Source organism: Dromiciops gliroides, chromosome 4, assembly GCF_019393635.1.
Source record: "Dromiciops gliroides isolate mDroGli1 chromosome 4, mDroGli1.pri, whole genome shotgun sequence".
Taxonomy (NCBI): domain Eukaryota; kingdom Metazoa; phylum Chordata; class Mammalia; order Microbiotheria; family Microbiotheriidae; genus Dromiciops; species Dromiciops gliroides.
The window spans coordinates 272,197,914-272,207,272 of NC_057864.1; the positions used below are offsets into that span (position 1 = coordinate 272,197,914).

Here is a 9,359-nt window from a genome sequence, read left to right on the forward strand (position 1 = left end):
ATCCACTGTGCCACCTAGAGAAGAAAAGTATGTTTGGTCATGTTTTCTGAGATGAAAATTTCAGTTCATCTGAGTTCAGCAGCATTTTAGTTATTATTTTTATTTAAAGGATGGTAATCAAACACTTTACAGCTAGGTATGGAAATGGATAGACAGCCAGGCCTGTAGTTAATATCTGAGTTCAAAATCAGGCCTCAAACACTTACTGTCTGTGTGATTCCAGGAAAGTCACTTCACCCTGTTTGCCTCAGTTCCCTCATCTGTAAAATTAACTGGAGGAGGAATCGGCAAACCATTCCCAGTATCTCTGCCAAGAAAACCCCAAATGGGGCCATGAAGAGTCAGACATGACTGAAACGACTCAACAACAAAAAGTCAAACAATTTATATCTGGATTACAGAGCTCTTTCTTCACTACATGGTAGATAGTGAAGGTATAATTACTTTCATTTTTACAGACAAATTGAAACTAAGAGAAATTAATTGATTTGCCAAAGGCTTGAAAGTAAATGTCAAAACAAACAAACAAAAAAAACCCCACCTCCAAATAAAAATAAGAAAGTAAATGTCCAAACTGCAATTTGAACCCAGGTCTTCCAAAGATGAAGCCTAAGTCAATGTTGTTGTTGGGTTTGGGTTTTGTTTTGCTTTTTGGCCACGGTATCACAGTGCCTCTCCTTAAAAACTTTTTAGTAAGGGCGCACTTGTAGTCTGTCCCCATATAGGATGACACAGGGGAAAGAATACTCTGGAGTGTAGTTGGAGGACCTGAGTTCAAGTTCTAGCCATACCATTGACTACCTGTGTGAACCTTTGGAAAAGTTACCCAATTTAGCTCCAAATTGTGGAAATTTATTTTGATTTGGGGACCCTACCTTTGCGCTGAGATTAGAAAGCCTTAGGCCCTCAGGGTCTCTTCCGTGTGGGAGGTACTGGTGCCCCTCCCCCTCTGCTTCAGCTAAGCCAAAAAGCCCCATGGGCTGTACAAGACACCAGGTCAGACAGCTGGGGGGGAAAACAGCCCCCAGCTCCCTCCACCTGAGCAGAGCTATCCGAAAGATCCCAGATAGCCTATGCTGAGGCACATGAGGTTGGAGGGCCCCCCCCCCACCAGCCGCAGCCCTGGCTGGCGGATTAGCTTGGTCTGTGGGTGCAAAAAGCCCTGAGATTTGAGTGGAGATAAGAAAGATCTATCTATCTATCTATCTATCTATCTATCTATCTATCTATCTATCTATCTATCTATCTATCTATCTATCTATCTATCTATCTATCTATCTATCTATATACCTGGGGGGCAGAGGAGAGGGGGGTGAGGCAAGGGGGGGGGGAGGAGACGAACAGTAACTCAGGACTAGGAGCAAGGAGGAAAGGCCGGAGGATAAGATTAAGAGAGGAGGATAAGATTAAGGGAGGCGGACAAGATTAGAGGGGCAGCAAAGGCGGCAGAGGGCAGACTGACCAGGAGGCAGCAACGAGCACAGAAGCCGTCAGCACAGGGTACAAGTTGGAGAAAGTGAAGATTAAGGAGTTAGAAGAAAGAAGCTGAGCAGGGAAAGTGTAACATACCCTGAGGCCAGAGGTGGCTAAGGCCCTTATTGTATTGAAAAAAATTCCAGGGGCAGCAGGTGAAAGCACCCAGGAACACAGTCAGATGGTACATTTTATTTCCTTGTATTCTTTTTTAAATAGTATCTTATAAATAAACTCTGCTTTGATTATTTAGTTAAGAGACGTCTTCATCTTTAGCTTATCAATTTGGGAGCAGTGTGGTGGAACTTTATAAACGGCCCATACTAAATTAATAGCAGTTAGTCAACAGTCCCAGAATTAGTACCCCAATCAAATTAGTCCCCCCCAAATGAGGCTAGTAAGTCAAAAATATTCTTTCATTTGAATAGCAACCGCGGCAGGACTTATGGCCCAATTATAATTTCTCTAAACTTATCATCTTTATATATTCATAATTTTTCATAAATCCAATTATATAATTTTCCAAATTAGATATAGTGAATAATTAATTTTGTTTTTACAAAATGAAAGAGTTGGACCACAAAGCTTCTAGAAACTCTTAATCTATGATCTTAAAATGTGTGATTTCCACTCAGCATTGCTACTTTGCTGGTGGCTGGATCCTGGACACAATCCAGAAATTACTCCTTCAGGGGTTTTAAGGCCCGAACTACTGGCACCCGGTCTAGCTAAACGTCATTCTCTGGACTTGAAGAGGAGAACATATCTTTATCTTATGCAGGAGCCTAGAAGGGAATAGTCTTGGTATCTCCTACAAATATTTGATAACTTGCTTCAACTTCTTTTTTTGTCCTTTTCTTCAACATCCACTATGGCCCTCAAGATGAGAATTGTACTCAATTAAGTACAATTATAGGATGGTAGATTTAGAGCTGCAAGGTCCCCAAAGGCCATGAATCCTACCCAATTACTTTATATATGAGGGAACTGAGATTGAGAGAACACAAAGTCTCAAGGTCCAAAGTAAATGTCTGAAGTAGGATTTGAATTTATGATGATGCACTGTAAGTGATATGGAAGTGTAGCTGTGCTTAATTATTTCATCACAGGCCCAGTTTTTAAAAAAATAATTTCAACTCAAATAATTTCTTCTAAAAATGTCTTTAATTTTGGAAATATTTTATTGATTTTTAAAATTTTTACATCATCTTCATTTCCAAATATATCCCTATCCCCTTCTCTATCCAGTCATTCCTAGTAATAAAAAAAAGAAAAGAAAAAAAAAGAGAGCAAAAAGAAAAGAAAACCAACCAGAAACAGTTCAGTAAAATTAACTGGCAGATTAAATCTTACAGTATTTGCAATGTTCCCCTCCACCCCTCCCATCCCCCAACTCTGCAAAGAAATAAAGGATGATGTATTTACTCCTCTTTTCTTCCAGGTCAAGCTTGATCATAAGTCTTAATATGCCCTTAATGAACTGATTTGGGAGCATATTTGTTTATGTTGATATTGTCTGTTTTAGACATTACTTATAAGATATGAAATAATGTTTTTACTTATTGTACAATAATGAATGTTCAGCACAGCAAAATGAAGAGAAAAAAGGAAGTGTGTGTAGGGTGATTCTTTAAAAAAAACAAAAAGATAGATCTAGAAGTAGCTTTAAGCATAGGAATTATTTCAAATCAGGAAGACACAAGGTTGAATCCTACCTCAAGTATTTATTCATTCTGTGACCCAGGGCAAATCACTTAGCCTTCCCCATGTCAGTATTCTCATCTTTTTTTGTTCAGTCATTTCAGTCGTGTCTGACTCTTTGTGTCTCCATTTGGGGTTTTCTTGGCAAAGATACTGCTGTAGATTGTCATTTCCTTCTCCAGATCATTTTATAGAGGAGGAAATGGAGGCAAACAGGATTAAGTGACTTGCACAGGGTCACACAGTCAGTATATGTCTGAGGTCAAATTTGAACTCAGGAAGATGAGTTTTACTGCTTCCAGGCCCCCAGCTCTATCCACTGCATCACTGCCTTATTCTCATCTTTAAATGGGGTTAATAACAGCACCTTTATTGCAGGATTGTTGAGCCCATCAAATAAGACATGACAAGTGATTTGCAAACTTTAAGTCACTCAAGTCACTGGTAGATACCATCATCATCAACTTTGAGAGAAATGACCCTAAGAATGATTTTAGCTCTAAGAAACCTGATGGAATATTTCTTTTAAAAGGGAATTCCTAGGGGCAGCTAGGTGGCGCAGTGGATAAAGCACCAGCCCTGGATTCAGGAGGACCTGAGTTCAAATCCGGCTTCAGACACTTGACACTTATTAGCTGTGTGACCCTGGGCAAGTCACTTAACCCTCATTGCCCTGCAAAAATAAAAACAAAACAAAACAAAAAAAGGGAATTCCTTATCAAATTGCATTTATCTTTTTAAAGAATCAAATATTTGCAGTGTATTAGAGCTAAAAAAAAGAGGGGGGAAAAAACAGGGAAAGACTCAGTATGCGACAAAGTCCCTTTCCCTGATGCCAGGAAAATAAAGGGTAAATTTAGCAAGTGAACACTAGATGTTTCCATGATCGTGAGATATTTCATTGCTTACATTGTCATAGGAAAGGTCACTGACGTTGCACTGTGTATGTAATTAGGAAGAACTCAGGATTGTGAAGGATTTTGAAAGTGCGATATTTGTTATTAAAACTAAAAATTATTATCTAAATTATACATATTATATGAATGATGACCTAAATTATATGCAAGTAATGTATTTTACTTATTTTCAACTATCTATAATAAATAACAGGAAAATTCATTGCTAATTAGAACAGCTTGGTTAAAATACGGCAGTAAGTCATCTGCTTAAGTAGAACCAATGGAGTAGTTTGATAAATTAATAACTAAACTTAGAAAGGGAAGATATTTTTTTTTACATATAAGGTATTTTATTTTTTCCATTACATGTAAAGATAGTTCTCAACTTTTGTTTATACAAGCTTTACAATTTCAGATTTTTCTCCCTCTCCCCTCCCCTAGACAGCAGGTAATCTGATATAGGTTATAGGGAAGATATTTTTTAAGGGTCATATTCACACAGATCAAATGATAGGTCCTAAGGCTAATAAAACAAACTTTAAAATGTTTAAAGAATATAAATATAAGAATAAACAAATAGATAGCACTATGATGTACCTAATCTAAAAGAAAACTTCTTAAACTGTGGGTCTCGTAACTGTGGGGGTCAAGAAAAATTTGGCAACAGTAAAAGGCTATGTATGCCTATTTTATATATCTATATATACCCAGGGTCAAGTAAAAATTTCTCAGGCAAAAAGGGGTTGGGAGTGGGAAAAATTTAAGAAGCCCTGATCTAAAAAAAAACCTGGTGGTTCTAGATATCTGTATAAAATTCTTATTACAAATACAGTATCTAAAATCCTGCTTATATTAATATTGCATTTTTTTGGCATTAATGGATAAGGAAAAAATGTTCAATTTACATAAGTCAGTTTTGCAGATAACTAAAGTGAATCCTCTTTTTGCTAGAACATTTAAAAAATATCTATTTTGATGGGATTCTGCTAAAATGAGATCATGCTCTTTCTTGCTTTCTTAATTAAGGTATCTGTGCCAAACATAATTGATAACATTTGAACTAGAAGGACCTTTAGTGATGATTTAACCCGATCTCCTCCTTTTACAATGAGGAAACTGAGGCACCAAAGTGACTTACCCATGATCACACAGTTAGGAAGTAGTAGAGCTGGGATTAAAGGCCAGTTCCACTGACTCCCAGTTGAATGATCATACCATTGTACCAGGGCTGAAAGATAATGTCTCAAACTGCCTTTAGGCAAGACAATTCACCCCTTTAGGCCTCAGTTTCCTTATCTGTGTAATAAGGGAGTGGTACTCTGAAATCCCTTTCAGTTCTAGATTTATGACCCCATGAACAATCTAGTTTTTCTTCTTGTTGTTGTTGGGTGTGGTTTTTTTGGGGGGTGGTCTGGCTTGGTTTGGTTTGCCATGATGGATAAATAGAAAGTGTTCTCATGTTAGCTCCATAGAGGGCATGCTTTTTAGGAAAATGTCCCTCTGTGACACTATTCTAGAGAATGCAGTGGGTTGAACTCAGACTTTTATGTACTTAAACCCTACCAGTGAAGGAGAGAAAAAGACTCTTTTTGATTCCATGTTGCCATGTATTTGAAATCTTCACTATAACCAACCATCTCCAGGTCAGTGTCCTCTGTTAATTAGAGACTATTTCTAATAATAGTAATAGTAATTGCTAACATTTATACAGTGCCTACCATGCACCAAGAACTGTACTAAGCACTTTTTTGTTTGTTTTTGAAGGGCAATGAGGTTAATTGACTTGCCCAGGGTCACACAGCTAGTGTTAACTGCCTGAGGCCGAATTTGAACTCAGGTCCTCCTGAATCCAGGTGCTCTATCCACTGCACCACCTAGCTGCCCTCTAAGCACTTTTAAAATATTATCTCATCTGATCCTCACAACCCTGTGAACTAGGTGTTTTTATTATCCTCATTTTACAATTGAGGAAACTGAGGCAGACAGAGGTTACATGACTTGGTTGGGGTCACACAGCTAGAAAATATGAGTCCAGATTTGAATACAGCAGGTCATTACAATTTTAGGCCCAGGGATCTGGAGTCAGATGACAGGTTCAGCTCTGATACTCACCTAAGCTGTATGCTCATGAATAAGTTAAATTTCCAACCTCAGTTTCCTCATCTGTAAAATATGATAGTGATTATATTACCTGTTTCACAGAGTTGTTGAGGAAAATGCTTTGAAAAACTTAAAGCATTATATAAATGTGAACAATAATTACTATTTCTAGTGCTAGACTGTAACCACTACTCTTGGTTGTCTGCCAGTGGATTGGGCTAACTGCGCCCCTGCAAGTTGCTGTATGGGAGGGGATCACTTTTCCCCTGCAGACATAACTCTTAGGCACCTGTGTTTTTACAAATTATTACTTTTGCAAGCTCAAAGAACAACATGCGGTTCACTTCTCAAAATTACACATTTTAAGTCTCTTTTACCCTCAAAAAATAAAAGGAGATATTTTGGCTGGTCCTCTCCATGACAATTATTCTCTTATGTGTGCTTTTTTTCCCCCCTGCCAATGCTGTCTTATTAGGAGGACATAAAACCAGTACTTGTAGTCTGAGACTCCTAAATCTAGGGTATGATTATTTGGATATAAAGCCTTTCATGTATTCTAGACTGAGCATGTTTGATTTGGAGCAGGCTGGAGGAAAATCCAAAATGTTTAATATTCATGGTTGACTATTTTTCCCCGTTTCAATAATCTGTACTGTAATGAAAAGGCATATCATGCCTTTTTGCTCACTTCCTGTCACTACAAACTTACTCCCTTCTAAACATCTACTCTTTTTCCTGAGGTCCACCTTTAATCTCTCTGCCTTTAATTTTGCCTTATTAATTACTGTATACTATTTTTTTTTACTATTAAAAGTGCAAAGAAGGTTGAACTTATGAAATCAAAGGAGATTATGTATGTAAAGCTGGTTGAAAACCCTAAAGCTGCATCTAAGCCTGAGCTCTTATAGTATGATTTTGTGGTTCTATGTTCTCATTAAATTCCACAGGGTCCTCTATCTCATCAAGAGTTGGATCATTTTCCTTTGTTTAGCAGTATTTGTTCATATCCAAATAAATGCCTGAACTTGCTTATTAGGTTGGAGGTCATATTTCCAACAGTTGTTTCTGTTTTCCCCATTTATTTATCTGCTAAGTTCTTTGGGTTTTCTTCTTTTTAAAATCTTTGGTAATTTCAGTCTTTTTTCTCTACTCCTTTATTTTCACCCTTTGCTCACTTTCTGACTCCCTCCCTTTAATTGTAGTTTCCCTTTGAGGCTGGATCTCTACCTCTTCCCACACTGGGCAATTCATGGTTCACCCGACTAGGTTTCTGCCCCAAGTGATTTTTGAGTGGTCAGAACTAGCCCCAGCTGGATGCTGTGCTCTTCCACTCAGGATTAGTGTAATGCTGCACAATTCCTCTTCCCACCTCCACCCCCCCCCCTCCTCCCCTCCTCACACATGGTATCCTATTCTGGTGTCTTGTCACCTCTTTTCCTTAGGTTTCTAGCTTGGCACAAGTCATTCAGAGTTTTGCAGTGTTTGTGCTATATAGTTGTGGTCCTTCGCAGCCTTTCCTGCTTAGCCATGATGTGAATGACATGAGGTTGTATAACATCAAAACTCCATTAAAGAGTTTTTATGAGATTTTCTTCTTAGTCTTTGGAAATATTGTAGTTAACACTGGATACAAAACTACTTTCAAGTTGTTGGGAATAAGGAATTAGAGGCTAATGGCCGTTGAAAATTTCTGTAGACTAGAAGGGAGGGAATGGACCTGAGTGTGAGAGTGGGTTTTGTGGTAAGTCTATGTTTTGTCCTTGGGTTTACTGATATAATAATCTTGATGCTGGTAGCATGAGAGATGAGGGAGGGGTGCTGAGTGAACTCAGGGTCAGTGAGTTTATGCGTTTTGGGTTGTTTTTTTTTTTTTTGACAAAAAGTATTTTTATTTTGACATCTGAATTAGTGTTGACTCCTCAGGACACTGGCTTCGGCATCTTTTCCAACTTATTCATCAGCTTGTTGCACTGTGTCTTTCTCAGAAACATAGATACCATCCCAAAATTTTCTGATATCCTTGATTTTTACTGTGGTGGCCTGTTGGATCAGGGCAGCTGAGTTTGATACAAGTTCAATATCATTTCCTTCAAGAATTCACTCATCTTCCTGGGCTTGAGAAACGGCACAAGCCATACCTGGTCTCATGCACACTCTTTGGATATATTTTTCACCCAAGAAATTTCTGATTTCAACAAGTGAGCCATTCTCTTGAATAACAACATTGATGGGGAAGTGAGCATACACAGACCTCATCTTGTAATGAAAACCCAGAGTAACACCTTTGATCATGTTTTGTACATGACTGCAGATAGTTCGAACAGTTGCCAGTTCTTTTTGATTTCCCCACCACTTGTCCACCCGGAGCCTTTTTTTCTTCTCTCCAAGGAGACTGAGCTCAACATTGATATGGTTGAGATCCCTTAGGAGGATTCCTCTGGGCCCCTTCACAATAACTGTATGACCCTTAAGAGAGACGTCAACATTTTCTGGGATGTCGACAGTCTGGTTGCTTAGAATGGTCTTCATTCTGATGGTGAAAGGGCCAAAGAGTGTTTTGGTGCTTTTTAAAACTTTATTGGTGGGGGCAGCTAGGTGGCACAGTGGATAGAGCACAGGCCCTGGAGTCAGGAGTACCTGAGTTCAAATCTGGCCTCAGACACTTAACACTTACTAGCTGTGTGACCCTGGGCAAGTCACTTAACCCCAATTGCCTCACTAAAAATAAAACAAAAAAAACCAAAAAACTTATTGGTGGGAAACAAACAACAGAAGTTGCCTTATCTTTGGTGCATGATTTCTAGGTCTTGCCCTCCTTCTTTTCTCATGTTCTCACATTGGAGGCTAGAGATCTAGTTAGCCACTCTGGGTTTCATAATTAGCTCACAATGAGAAGAATTAGGAGCAAAGGTCATGTGTTCTCTTTCTTTGCCATTTTATGGAATTTACATCAGATGAACAGTTATTAATGTAATCACAGTATCTCAGAATTTCCAGTTAGGAAAATTTTTACCATTTAGTCAGAGATTTGTGTCTCTGTGCCTTAATTTAAATTTCATGTGTTTTCAGCTAACCACTGGCTTCTTTATATTTGGGGCAAAAATCAAGAGATAGGAATTACTTAGGTAAAAGAAGCAAGTAAAGTTGATTGCAGTAGCACAGTTGATAGAGCACTGGACCTAGAGT

The 9,359-nt window shown here is 38.4% G+C and overlaps 1 pseudogene; it reads right to left on the reverse strand.

Moving 5' to 3' along the window:
- Positions 1–8,123: 8,123 nt before the first annotated feature.
- On the reverse strand, positions 8,124–8,702 carry LOC122725665 (annotated as a pseudogene).
- Positions 8,703–9,359: the final 657 nt, after the last annotated feature.